The sequence below is a fragment of the Uranotaenia lowii genome, chromosome 2 (genome assembly GCF_029784155.1).
Source record: "Uranotaenia lowii strain MFRU-FL chromosome 2, ASM2978415v1, whole genome shotgun sequence".
In the NCBI taxonomy this organism is placed as follows: Eukaryota; Metazoa; Arthropoda; class Insecta; order Diptera; family Culicidae; genus Uranotaenia; species Uranotaenia lowii.
This window is the reverse complement of record NC_073692.1, coordinates 115,258,979-115,273,800: the sequence shown is the minus strand read 5'-3', so window position 1 is coordinate 115,273,800 and position 14,822 is coordinate 115,258,979. Positions and strand designations below refer to the sequence as shown.

The 14,822-nt window shown below is 33.9% G+C and overlaps 1 protein-coding gene across 1 annotated transcript in view; it reads left to right on the top strand.

Moving 5' to 3' along the window:
- The window catches only part of LOC129748129 (centaurin-gamma-1A), a 517,098-nt gene that overhangs the window by 374,582 nt on the left and 127,694 nt on the right, over positions 1–14,822 (top strand). The gene's annotated exons all lie outside the window — the stretch shown is intronic.

The window sequence follows — 14,822 nt, the reverse complement described above, 5'->3', positions numbered from 1 at the left end:
CAATAACCTCTTAAGTTCATTGATTCTGTCCTCCTTTGAGCCGCTTATTGTCAATCAAAAAGAATAAGACGAGTGTTCCAGAACATCTACCTTTGAATTTTTTTTTCTCGTTCGGATGCCGAAAGTCGTAAAAAAAAGTACCACACAACATTGAAACGTAAATACCCTTAGAGGTTTTTTTCAACCCGCATCTCGGTTACAATTTATCCAAGCATTAAATTCGAATGTTCCTTTAAACAACTGGTTGCATGTTGCTACACAACAAGGCATCGAATTATTTTTGGTAGCACTAAACAGTAAACAAATGTAAGCGAATTTTGTCATTTTTTATAGAAATTTACCAAAGCAATTCTGTAGATCCGGATCGCGGTTAGAATCTGAAACAAGACCACGAAGAGTAGCAGGATCCATAACATGATTACACAAAAAAAAATTCTGGAAACCAGCAAAATTTTGCTGGTTTTTGTCCCGCTGACTTTCCAGCAATTTAAATTGCTGGAAAAACAGCAAACGTTAATGCTGGTTTCCAGCAAGTCCTGCAAATCAGCAATCCAGATTGCTGGAAACCAGCTATTTCTTTCAACCCAACCGGCTGTATTTATAGTAGGTGTCAAATTTATATTTCACTTTAAAATTATATTTCGAATAATAGCTTTTCAAAAAGGAATTTATTTATTTCCAGAAAATTGGTTCTTTCATGGAATACATATCTACCAGTCCAATAAAATTCACCCTTAAATTGATATCTGGTTGCTAGAATATAGAGGAAAATAAAAATAATAATATTAATCTAATCAAAATTCGTGAAATAGAGTCTCACCTTGCTTCGGCGTTCGAACACAAACAGACTCCAATTTGACAACTCGATTGTTGATTTTCCAGCAAACTAGGTCAATTGCTGGAAAGTCGAGCAATTTGTAAACCGATTGCTGATTTTTCAGCAAAAATGACAAGAACACAACCGAATGCTGAAAAATCCTGCAATTATAAAATTGATAGCTGGTTTCCGGCAAAAATTTGGATTGCTGAACGTTTCCACAATTTTCTTTTGCTGGAAATCTAGGCAAAAATTAACTGTGTAGGATCAGATTCAGGGTTAGGATGAGGAAAAGAATCATGATCACGACGAGAATCAGCTTAAGAATAAGCATCAGAGATCTGAGATCACTGCGTGAGGTTCAGAATCAGTAACAAGATCATGATGATCATCATCATGATCAGCATTAAGATCGTAGTCAGAATCAGGATTGATATCAGAATCAAATCCAGGATTGAGATCAAGGTGAGAATCGATATTACCAACTGGATTTTGATCAGGATCATCACTTTTGAAATTTTAGTCTTTAACCTTCCAAAGTCGTTCGGGTCAATATGACCCGAAGCGCACATTCAAATCATCATAACTCTTCGAGAAAAAATCGCAAAAATTTGATTTAAAAAACCTCCCTGGGGAATCACGAAATACACAATCTGTAGTACCAGGCAACTTCCTGTGACCACCGGAAGTGCTCCCTCAAAAAAATCCGTAATTAGGCTGTTCGGGTCTATATGACCCGAGAGTTTGCGTAGGTTCCCCTGGCCGCAAATATTGACCGATTTCGATAAATTTTAATTCATTGTATAGATAATTTATTCTAGTTTTTCAATATCGAAAAAATAAGTCGAAATATTTTACAACATCACCAGTAGCTGATTCCGAATGAAAAAAGTCCCGAAAAAGAGCTCTTTTTAGAATGCTTATAACTTGTGCCAGATTCCAAATATTGCGCTGATTTTATAATATTTGGAATTGTCAAAAATAAATCTATTCATAGATGTATAAGTTTTTGATGGTCCAAAGGAAGTTTTGGCCGCTATCCCGGAACTTCCGGTAGAAAAAATTCTTACTTCAAAAAAGTCACCCAATTTTGGCTTTGCATTGCTGTATCTCGCTTACCAATGGAGCGATTCTCTGAATTCAAATTTTAGTTTTTTTTCGTTAACTTCATTATTATTTTCGTAGAACATAGTTAGTTCCTCAAAAATCTCAGTTGTTCAGTATATTGTAATGAAAATCACATCTTTTTTGTCATTTTTTAAACTCCCCCTCACGTCGGAGGGTTAACGGGATTTTGTTAGCGTGATTTCTCTAAAATTTGAACTCAAATTGGTCACTTTTTATATACCTAGAGATTCATTAGAATCTCCTCTTTCGATGGACATACTTTTTGTGTGGTGTTTTGAAAATTTGTAGCAACGTTTTTCGAATTTACTGAAAGCTGTCAGATTTCAACCAGTTTGGCCCACATTTTCAGCAGCTTGGTGTACAAATCTCGCACCCCTCACGTAGCCGCGGGAGAAACAAATCCTTTAGCTCTCTTTTTGTCGCTCACCAAATCTACCACCCAACCCAGCAGCAGAAGGAACTGCCGTCTCGCCGCGTGGTTTGTTGATTGATTGTGCTTATGCTGATAACGAAATGAATGTTTTATTGTTGTAGGTTTTTCTTGAATCTTTTTTCATATTTTATATTATAAATATTTTAATGGATGGGCAACATTTCTAAAGTTTACGTCCATGATTCCAGATTCAGATTTCAGATTGCAGATTTCAGATTTCAGATTTTAGATCCAGATTTCAGATTCAGATTTCAGATTCAGATTTCAGATTCAGATTTCAGATTCAGATTTCAGATTCAGATTTCAGATTCAGATTTCAGATTCAGATTTCAGATTCAGATTTCAGATTCAGATTTCAGATTCAGATTTCAGATTCAGATTTCAGATTCAGATTTCAGATTCAGATTTCAGATTCAGATTTCAGATTCAGATTTCAGATTCAGATTTCAAATTCAGATTTCAGATTCAGATTTCAGATTCAGATTTCAGATTCAGATTTCAGATTCAGATTTCAGATTTCAGATTCAGATTTCAGATTCAGATTTCAGATTCAGATTTCAGATTCAAATTTCAGATTCAGATTTCATATTCAGATTTCAGATTCAGATTTCAGATTCAGATTTCAGATTCAGATTTCAGATTCAGATTTCAGATTCAGATTTCAGATTCAGATTTCAGATTCAGATTTCAGATTCAGATTTCAGATTCAGATTTCAGATTCAGATTTCAGATTTTTATTTCTGATTAAAGTTTCCGAATAAAATTTCAGAATATTTGTTACTTAAATCATAGATTTTTTTTCTCTTGCTGTAGACACTGCTTGAAATAAAAGAAAAGAACCATGATAACATTCAAAACAAATGTAGGTATCACTGAAGAATTCTAATGATAAAATATCTTAAAAGATTCAAGAAGTTTATTTCAATTTGGAGAAATAATCTTTCTCTATTTTAAAATCAAAACACTACGCAAAGAGGTATCAGCATGAGCACAATCAATCAACAAACCACGCGGCTGGCGAGTTGGGCAAATTTGCCCTAGCCATCAAAACCCGAAGAAAAAAAAACACGCAACGAGACGGCAGTTCCTCCAGCTGCTGGGTTGGGTGGTAGATTTGGTGAGCGACAAAAAGAGAGCTACAGGATTTGTTTCTCCCGCAGCTACGTGAGGGGTGCGAGATTTGTACACCAACCTGCTGAAAACGTGGGCCAAACTGGTTGAAATCTGACAGCTTTCAGTAAATTCGAAAAACGTTGCTACAAATTTTCAAAACACCACACAAAAAGTATGTCCATCGAAAGAGGAGATTCTAATGAATCTCTAGGTATATAAAAAGTGACCAATTTGAGTTCAAATTTTAGAGAAATCATGCTAACAAAATCCCGTTAACCCTCCGACGTGAGGGGGAGTTTAAAAAATGACAAAAAAGATGTGATTTTCATTACAATATACTGAACAACTGAGATTTTTGAGGAACCAACTATGTTCTACGAAAATAATAATAAAGTTAACGAAAAAAAACTAAAATTTGAATTCAGAGAATCGCTCCATTGGTAAGCGAGATACAGCAATGCAAAGCCAAAATTGGGTGACTTTTTTGAAGTAAGAATTTTTTCTACCGGAAGTTCCGGGATAGCGGCCAAAACTTCCTTTGGACCATCAAAAACTTATACATCTATGGATAGATTTATTCTTGACAATTCCAAATATTATAAAATCAGCGCAATATTTGGAATCTGGCACAAGTTATAAGCATTCTAAAAAGAGCTCTTTTTCGGGACTTTTTTCATTCGGAATCAGCTACTGGTGATGTTGTAAAATATTTCGACTTATTTTTTCAATATTGAGAAACTAGAATAAATTATCTATACAATGAATTAAAATTTATCGAAATCGGTCAATATTTGCGGCCAGGAGAACGTACGTAAACTACAGGCCAAATTTAGCTAAAATAGATTTGTACGGAAATTTTGCGAACGGCTTTGGAAGGTTAAGTCTTAGAAAATCTGAGAAACTGCACATTGACAAAAGGTTTGGAAAACAGCTACAAAATCCGTCCAAAATTCTGTGTTTCTTATTTTTATTTTATTTTATTTAAGCTAAGCAAATAATTGTAAAAATAAAAACGAATTTGGCTCCGAAAAAACTTGAAGGTATGAGCCCTTTCATATAAAGAATTATTTTAAAAAAATAAAACATATAGCTTCGAACTACAACTTTCTTGGAGATTAAATAATTTATTTTGAACACTCCGTAGCTGATCAACAGTCATTTTTCCGAAGCATGTTTTTTCGATTTTTTTTGACTGAATAACGTAAGTAGTAACATTACGTGGTTTTTCAACATTATAAATTTTGGAAAAATCGGTTCGGAACAAGAGAGATATATAGGTTTTAGTCAAGGTTGTCAAATAAACACTCCAGGGACTGTAACGGGTAAAAAAAATCAGGGACGGATGAGGGTCAACCAGGTAACTGCTTACTAGACTGCCCGAAATTTGTATGGGAAATTCAAAACCTGTGAAATGTTATGTGCTGCAGGCTAAAATTGATCCTTGGCCTAGTGCAAGATCTCATGCCAAATTGGGGCAGATCAGATCAAATATTTCACCCTAAGACTTAAAATCGATTCGAATTAAGATAAAAAAGTTATTAGGCTACAAAAATGGGCAAACTTTTTTAAGCGTGGTATTCATCATTGTTAATGAGTCGGCGCGGTCGAACATTTTGATGCAGCATTAACCGTGATTAGTACCACCCTTAAAAAAGTAAGCTAATTTTTGAAGCCTTATAACTTTTTTATTTTAATGCAAATCGAATTGCAGTCTTCGAATAAAAGTTATTGATGAATAACTGGTTTTTCAAGTTTCTCCCGAACAAAATGTCTCAAAATCCCATACAAACTTCAGGCTAGTTGAGCGACCCCTTTTGGTGATCTGATCTGGCCCAAATTTGGCATGAGATCTAGCACTAGGCCTAGGATTAATTTAAGCCTGCAGCACACCACTTTTTCGAATGGCGGGTCATTTGGGGCACTCTACTGCTTACACAAATTTTCATTAAGTGTTTGTATTCTAATATAGTTTCCTGAGGATGGCTGAAAGTAGTAGGCCGAAACGCTAAAAGAAATTTTTTTGCTTGATTTGAAATTCATCGAAAGGCATCGCCCTGAAAAGCCAATAAGCAGTTTAGTTTTCAAATTTAAAATCAATATTTCCGAATTACCAGAAAAAGGATGCGAATAAAAATTTAACACAAGATTTTAAGAAAATCTGAATTCTTAAATAACTGCCAGATCAGGTTAAAATTGATGATTACAAATTATTAGAAAAATGATAATGATTGATATTCATCATTCATCTTAATTTATATTTCACTAGCTGACCCGGTGTGCTTTGCTACACCTTTCAAAATAAATTATATTTTCAGCAATTATTCAAATTTTTATTGTTTTGTTGGCATTATTTTAAATCAAATTATAACTTTTAAGAGGAGAAATCACCGTGAATTTGTTTTATGAAATGAATTTGCGGCTTTATCGGTGAGGGTTAAAGAGTTGAAATGAAAGACGGATAGAAGATCAGAAGAAAATTCTAAGGTGGTGAAAAGAGCGAAGAGCATTTGAAATAGAAGCTTGACCACATACTAAATTCTTTGTCCCACACCAATTAACTGTATTGAAGAAGTAGTACCCAATAGAGAAGGCACTACATTTTTCGATACAGTTAATTATGGATGGTTCGACCGCCATGTGAGTGTGCACATGTGCCGAACGGACAAAAAATTTAGCATGTGGTTGCTCTGTTAAGTCTTCTATTGTGCGATATCGTTCCATCGATGGCTAGGTAGATTTCTTATTTTCGTTTTGTGCGGATGTTCCAACTGGATTGAGTTGTCGCATACGGTCAACGGTCAGAAATCCTGGCCTCTTCGCTCTTTTCACCACCTTAGAATTTTCTTCTGATCTTCTATCCGTCTTTCATTTCAACTCTTTAACCCTCACCGATAAAGCCGCAAATTCATTTCATAAATCAAATTATAACGTTATTCAAAATCAACCGCTAGAAAATAAGAGCTGCAGCTGGAGTTCCTATTTGCTATACAAAGATGACTTAAACTAATTTTCTGATTCTCGATCTATAAATTTGTGTTAAAGATCTGATAAATTTTATCTGTTTCTTCAAGCTTAATAAGTTCTTTGATTATTGAATTGATATAAATTCCCCACATTTCCCCTTTCTTTGTCAGAGCGGAACACGCCCTGTAAAAGAAGGGTCACAAATTATTCGTACGCAAACGACCTACCTTATGAAATATAATCCCTTTAGCGTGATATGTTCTGGATTTATGTATGCTTTAAAACTGGTTAGAGAGCCCCCTGTCCTTCCCATCACGCCCTGGTGAAAATAGGTCCGCCGTCTTTAATAATCATATCCATTTTTTTCGTAAATCTTCTCATATCAATATTATTCCATTGGTTGATAAATTTTTAAGCTTTTCATAAAAATTTGTATGGCGCCCACTCCTTTCTTCCTTTCTCTACACTGTGGAGCGTGAGAGTCTATAACAATCGTAGTAACATATCCCGTAACCAAATACCTTTTCATGCCAAATTTGTTTCAATTTGTTGGCTTCGTTAGCATAAATAGAGAACTTATGCTAACAAAATTAAATTGGGCTCTACCATCCCATGCCAAATTTGGTTTTATTTGCGTAGTAAATTCTTGAGTTATGCATAAACTTGAAAGGAACTAACATCCCCCCTTTCGTTCTCCCCATTGAATGGAGGGGTAAGAACGTAATATTCATAAAAGTATTTTTCGTATTAAATACTAAATTTGGTTTCATTTGCTCGATTAATTTTCGAGTTATGCAAAAAAAAATTGTATGGAAGCCCACCTTTCCCCTTTTATATTTTTCCGCTGAAAAAAGGGGGCAAATACCCTCACATGCCAAATACGGATCTATTTGCTCGATCAGCTATCCAGCTATACTGAAAATTGTAAGGGAGACCTCTCCTCGCCCTTTTCATCCACCTTTTTGATGGAGTGAGGGATACCAAATATTCATAGAAGAATTTCTCGTACCCAAATATCGTTCCATGTCTAATTTGATTCCATTTTCTGTTGTAGTTCTTGAGTTATGCAGTAAAAATTGTCTGAAACCCCTCTCCTTCTTTCTTTTCTCCCCGCAGGAAAAAGGAAGGGGTCTCAAACAATCATTAGAACATGTCACGTTCCCAAATATCCGCCCATGCCAAATTTGGTTCCATTTGCTTGATTAGTATTTGAGTTATGTAAAAATTAAAAGGAGAGCCCCTCCCCCCTTTATATCTCCCTACTGGAAAGAGGGAGGAGTTTCAAATAATCTTAGAAATATCTTTCGTATCCAAATACCTTCCCATGACAAATTTGGTTCCATTTGCTTTATAAGTTTTTGAGTTATGTAAAAAAATTAAAGAGACCCCTCCCCCTTTCAACTGCAAAAAGGGAGGGGTCTAAAATAATCATTGAAATATTTTTCGTATCAAAATACCTTCCAAATTTGGTTCCAATATCTTGAATAGTTTTCGAGTTATATGAAAAATTGTAAGGTAGCTCCCCTCCCCCCCTTTCTATCACCCTACTGAGAGGAGGGAGGGGTACCTTATATTCATTGAAATATTCTCCGTTCCCAAATACTACCCCATGCCAAATTTGATACCATTTGCTTGATTGGTTCTCGAGTTATGCAAAAAATTGTCTTTTGTTTGGGAGGCCCCTCCCCCCCTTCATGTTAGGGGGAGGGGTCCCAGACTATAATAGGAACCTTCCCCGCCTTCCAGTACCCCCACCTGCCAAGTTTCACGTAAATCGGTTCAGTAGTTTCTGAGTCTATAGGGAACAGACAGAAAGACAGACAGACAGACAGACAGACAGACAGACAGAAATTCATTTTTATATATATAGATTTTCAATTGAAGGATTGTTACAAAATTCTGCTGCACTTTCTTGAATTTGAAAAAAAAATCACGATTTATAATTTGAATTCTTCATTAGGAAAAATATTCATCTTGAACTTAGGAAAATATATTCGATAGTTGATAACTGATTTTTATTTGATAAAAAAAGAAAAATATTTAATTTTATTTCAAGTGTGCAGGTGATCAAAGTCAAAGATGAAACCTTTTTCTTCATAAAATTCTTCCAGTAATTAAAATAAACGCTAAAAAGGATAATTTTTAAAGCTCTAAATTATAACTTTGTATATTTACAATACAAGATGTTTAATCATACTGACAAAGTACAGATTTCGAAAAGATCAATTTGAAACTAATAAAATCTTAATTTGATACTTTGAATCATTTTCCGAACTTTCTGAAGATTAATTAAAAACATGATCGATTGAAAAATATGATTTAATATAATGAAAATTAATGAAACCTTAATAAATTTTCAATCGAAGGTTTTTAAGTTTAGAAATTCAAGCTCTGAATATTTTTTCAGTCCTGGAAAGAACAAAAAGTGTAAACTGCGTTTTTCTAGTTACAAAGCTATTGAAACAAAGAAAATTGCTTAAAAAATATCTTCTAATCCTAAAATTTAAATACCGGCAGGCAATTCCTGTCAGCAGTCTGAAAGGGTAAAAATATCTGAAATTATAGGAATTATCTGGAGTATTTTGAATTCGTTTGAATCCATTATCTTTGGATTTTCTGATTGTGGAAACGCTGGAGGGTATTTTATAAAAAAAAAAGCTCAATAATTAGTAAAATCAGTGAATACTAGGAACCGCTATAACCTTTTGTGAATACGGTTATCGTGATGCAATCTGGAGTAGAAACGTTTCGAAAATTCAGTTTTATACTTCACCTGAGTCAAATGTCTGTAAGACTGGGTAGGCGATGATTCTTTGACATCGCACGCGTTTTTTTCGCTCCGTCCGCGAAAATTTTAATTTTAATGTTCAAGTGTGAAGAGTGGTTTTAAAATGGTTGGTTTGTGAATCCGGTGGAGTGTGTTGATATGATCTGTGACACTAGGATGGCGTTTCGTCGGGGAAGTCTTCAGAAAGTGTTTCTTTTCTCCAAAATAATCGAATTAAAATGACTGGTACTACGCCCGAGGGCCCAATGCGAGAGTTTCCACGAGCTTTTGGATTATACTACGCTTTTCTGATCCGGATTTCAAGATAAGTAGATTTTTGTTTGTATATATTGTCTATTTTGTGTTTCTATGAAATAATAATGATGAAATAATGAAATAATTTAAAACCAATTGTACGAATTACGAATCTGGATTGGGTCTTTCAGATAATCATTCGAAATAAAATTTCAATGCGATAGACAGCACTTCATACATTTTCAAATGAATTTAGGTTTTGGTAAATAAAGATGAGATCGAAGTAACCAACAGGTTGGCAAGACGTGAAAAATTTTTGCTCTTTCTAAAAATTTTTGAACTGTCCCCGAATACTAAAAATCCTCTAAGTTCCGGTGGAGTTGATCATTGCAACGTGGAATGAAGTCGGATTTGTTGTGGTTTGGCCGAGGTGATTTTGTACCCAGATTTACGGTGTCATAGCAGAGCAGCCCAAATCTCCGGATCGGCTTGAGGTCAATGGATCCCATTCCCAGTAGCCCCTAATCTGTTATCAAAGCACTAAATCAGGCATGTTGAACCTCTGGACTAAAGACTACAAACAATAACGATGTTGGAAGCTTGGATGTTTGGATTTCACAATTCTTGGACCCCGATTCAAAGCTAAGTGTCGTTTCATTTATTTTTTTCCAATCCATTGCATAACACGTAAATTGATGTTTTTTCATCTAAGCTTCCGCTAATTTATACAGAACTAAACAGAAATAAAACAACAGAAAATTTGACTAAAGATAGATCTTAAATGGCCCGGAGTTATTTTAGGTCAAGATGGGTCATAGTTTTGATAATTCCGATTAAGAATATCTATGATTAAAAATTAAGACATTTGCCGAGAATTTTTTTTCGTATACTGATATTTTAATCGTAAATTTTGCTATGATATTTGTGTTTAAATCATCAATCAAAAAATTATCGAATTTTCATGTTCATTTATCGTCGCTTAACTTGTTGCAATTCAAGTTAGGATTTTCATAGAGAGCTCTCAAATAAAAAAATCGGTTAAACGTCAACTTGATATGCCATTGGATTAAGCGACTATATAAATTAATTATTTTTAAAAATTAATGTTTATACTTGGTGATAGTCGTTAACTTTTTTTTTATCACCATTTAATCTAACATACTCATGCCTGCTAATGAACTGAAAGCATTCTATAGAAATTGTATGAGTCAGGAAAACAAAACTTATTGTTCACCGTAACACTAGTCAAAAGTGTCTCCCAATCAATTCCTTCAACCCTTCTTCGAACTGAAATTGTTTTGCTAGGATGCAGAGGTAACCTCGGTCCTAAAGCACAAAATAGATCTTTCATCCTTTTCTCTTTCTTCCAATCTATCTATTGACTACTAGGACGTGGCCGGCGCCGTTATTGACGTTAAAAGAGAGAGCATCAGTTTTGAGCAGTGTGAATGAGCTGCTAATCCCAAGCACCATTCATTTGACCTCTGAATAAAATTGATGGCCTCGGTCAATCACGGAGTAGCAACCATTGGCGATGTGGAACTTGTTCTACTGAGCCACGCCAGCGATCGTGGAGCTCGAAATGATTGTTATCATAATTAGATTTTTGAACAAGTCATGCATACATTTTCTTCAACCATGCATTTCGGGTTTTACGGTTTAAGGTGGATGTGAGTAGTTAATCAAGCTAAGCTAAGCTAAGCTTCACCTGAGTCAAATGTCTATAAATTCCATTCGCACTTAAGACTCTATGCAAGTCACTACAGCAGTTTGATCTTGCTTAAATTTTACATGATACTTTCTCTTGATAAAATAATTATTATAAGCCTGAAGTGTTTTAAAAAACGTTTTATTTCAATTTTAAAGTCAAATTTTAGTAACCCTCCTATACACTGTGATTCTTCAATTTTATTCAAAGAGCAAGCTTTACTTAAAAGGTTAAATAGTCCTAGCTTATACAGTTTTCAACCCACTATATTATTATTATAATCTCTTGAATTCTTTGTTTTTAGGAATTTTGTTTAAATGAATGAATCTAGTCTACAACTGTGATAAATTTGAAATTATTCAAAAATAAAAATTCATTTCTATCTTTTTATCGATCTTAAATTTACAAAAATCAACAGTATTGTTGGCAAAGCAACAGTGAATTGCAATTGATCGATAGCAAACTAGCCTAAAACGCGTAAGATTCATAATGTTTTGTTCTTCCCTTACTTATATTAGTTATTTTACTGAACACTTCAGATCTTCTTTATTATTAATTTGAACATTAATGAAGCATTAATGTAACAGTAAAATCATTATTTCTACTATTTTTACCAGTTGATGTAAAAATCTCTAGAAATCATAAGTTTGAATTAAGCATAGAATTCCATAAAAATAAATAAATTTAAGATGCAAAGATCTGGTCCAAAACCATCCATGACATTGAAACTTCTCCTGAAAATAACAGTTTTTCATCTCTAATTCAATTATTCAAAAATATCAACAGTATTTGATTTCTTACGCAAAAATGAAGTTCAGATGATTGATAGAAATTTTATTCACTTTCAATATGAGAAAAAGTAATTTGAAATTGATGTTATGAAACCGAAGATATGCGGATTTCAATGCAATTACTTTTACTTTTAACTAAATTTTATATTTTAAATTCTATTGAAAACTGGTCTGCTGAAATTTGTTTAAGGGGGAGTAGGGTCTAACGGGCACAAAAAAAACACCATTTTCAAAAATTGTTTTTTAGAGCTATAGTTCGAACAAATGTATTCATTTTTTTTGCATTATACAAAGCATTGTTAAAAGAACATTTAGTAATTTTTTCGTAGAAAAATATTGAAAAATGAGCCGGTGACGGAGCACTTTCGAGGATGCCTTTTAGAAAACAGGTTTTGCGGTGGAAACTGTATCTCAGCACAGAATCATCTGAAGTCAAAAAATCAGAGCAAAATATTTTTAATGGATATTTTTCTGGACCCCAACGATTTTATTTCATTTAAAAAAAAAATTTATGAAATTTTTGTGGCTGTTTGAAGTAAAAACTACGATTTTTCACGAAAAAATCCGCCATTTTTTATCTGTAAAATCTCCCCAAAGTAAAAAACAAAAAAAGAAAATCGTTGGGGTTTGGTATTTTATATGTCTAAAATATGTTCCAAATTTGAAAACAATCGGTGAAGTAGTTTTCAAATGACGATGTCCACGGACTTTAAAAATGTGCTTTCGAGAAAAACGCGTTTGAAGTTTCTGCTCTAGAATTCTTTCAGTATTCGATAAGAGGAGATAAAGGCCTATAACTTCTACAATTTTGCTTCGATTGACTTGAAAATTTGACACAACATTCTTGAAATGTTTTACAATAAGAAAATAAAAAAAATAAAAATCGATTTTTTGAAAGTGTTAGACTAGACCCTACTCTCCCCTTAAATTTAATCTAAGATAAAAGAAATTAAAAAAAAAACCATTAACAAGTGGTATCATTTTTTTTTAATTGCCTTTTCATATGCATCTAAGCATACAAATATTGTGGAATTAATTAAAAGAATATGTTTGAAAAAAAAGGATTTTTTATAATATTTGTTTGGAAACCAATCAGAGGATGTTGGACTATTGTTATTCGTGTATTTTTTTGTCTTTATAAGTGACACTTTACACTATCATGTATCTTTGAATCATTAAACCAGAATTATTTTTCCAAGATCTACACACATGAATATAAATTAAAGTTACATTTGGACACCAATTATAACGAGGATATTCCAAATAATAGATTAAATTTTTATATAAAATAAGTTTTTTAATAAAATTTTACTATAATCTTTCTAGGCGTTGAATTTGTTTTTATGTTCCAGAATGACAAGACTTGAATAATAATGAAAAATATATTTTTTAAGAAAAGAATTGCTACTCCATTACACTGGAATAATTTTTCAGATTGAAAATTTATAGATATAGACTATAAATCTTCAAAAAAACGAATCGTATGGAGACTCACCGACCAAATATGTTATATTTGCCTGGAAATAACTTAGAAAAGGCTTAATTTTCAATTTCTGAAAAAATTAGAGTTACTGTTTTTTTTTCTTTTAAACATCTTCTAGAAACACGTCGTGCTCAAGCCTAGGGTGATATAAACTCCGCCGGAGGCGATGAAAATTTCTTATTTGTTTGTTATAACACTTATTTGACACTTTTTAAGATCAAGTAATTTTCCGTTACAACGCCCCCAGCCCCCAGCCCACAGTGGCTATTGTTTGTCTGTTACATTACACCACACAGTATAACACGTTGTAACAACAAACCTCAGCCCACAGTGGCTATTATTTGTCTGTTACATTACACAACACAGCACTTCACATCACAAAAGCAATGAAAAGTAAAACCCTTTTGCTCGTAATACAGCTCCCTGACCTTCTAACCTATCAGGGAGCAACCAGTGTTCAATCGAGTGCCAGTGCTTAGTCCCTCTGGTGTATTACGGTCTCGTCCAACTCCTTCCCAATTCATGTACCTAGCTTTCCCCCGCGGTGAGAAGTTTTAGCCTCAAAAAGGCTCTGTGATTTCTCACAAGCTGCCGCATAAAAAAAAAAAAAGTAATTTTCCGTTACAACGTTGAAAATTATAATTGGAAAAAAAATTCCATTTTAAACCCCTAAAACCTCCCCTGTTCGCACGGCCTCAGTTTGCTTAGGTCTAAATCACTTTATCACCTTTTGAAAAGAACAGGAAATAGAGGGATATATTAAAATGAAAAGTATTATAGACGAAGAACACTAGCTTTAGAAAAAGGTATTTTGAACATGTAATCAATGTCTATCTCAAGCTCACGCAACATCGTACTACTCCAGATGGCAGCAGCGCAGCTTCGAAACAGCGGATTACTCCTTTTGGGCTGCTTCTGCTTCCGATGGGTCTGAAGTCCAATTCTCTCTTTGGCAAGCATAACGTTAGTCGATGATGTACACTTAGTTTCTTTGCCACATCCCGTACTTATGCCAAAGGATGCCGTTTGTAGAATCCTTGATTTCCTTGTTCGTTGTAGGTCCACCGCGTCTAAGGGATTCTGCGAAAGTAGGGGAGGAGCGGGCTATATGCGCTTATTAAGCAGAACACTGATATAATCAAATATCACATCGAATATGTGTACAAAAACTATATACTATTGGATTAATTTTTATGTTAAAATTTTCATCCGTTTCCGAGAAATCAATTTTATGATAAGTGTTGTTTTAAATGCCGAAACTCAACCCGTGCGGTCTAAATGCGCTTATTTATGTTTTGAACAAAATTCCTGTTTTTTGAGCAATATTTCCATATCATTGATTTGAAACTGATAGAAAGTAATA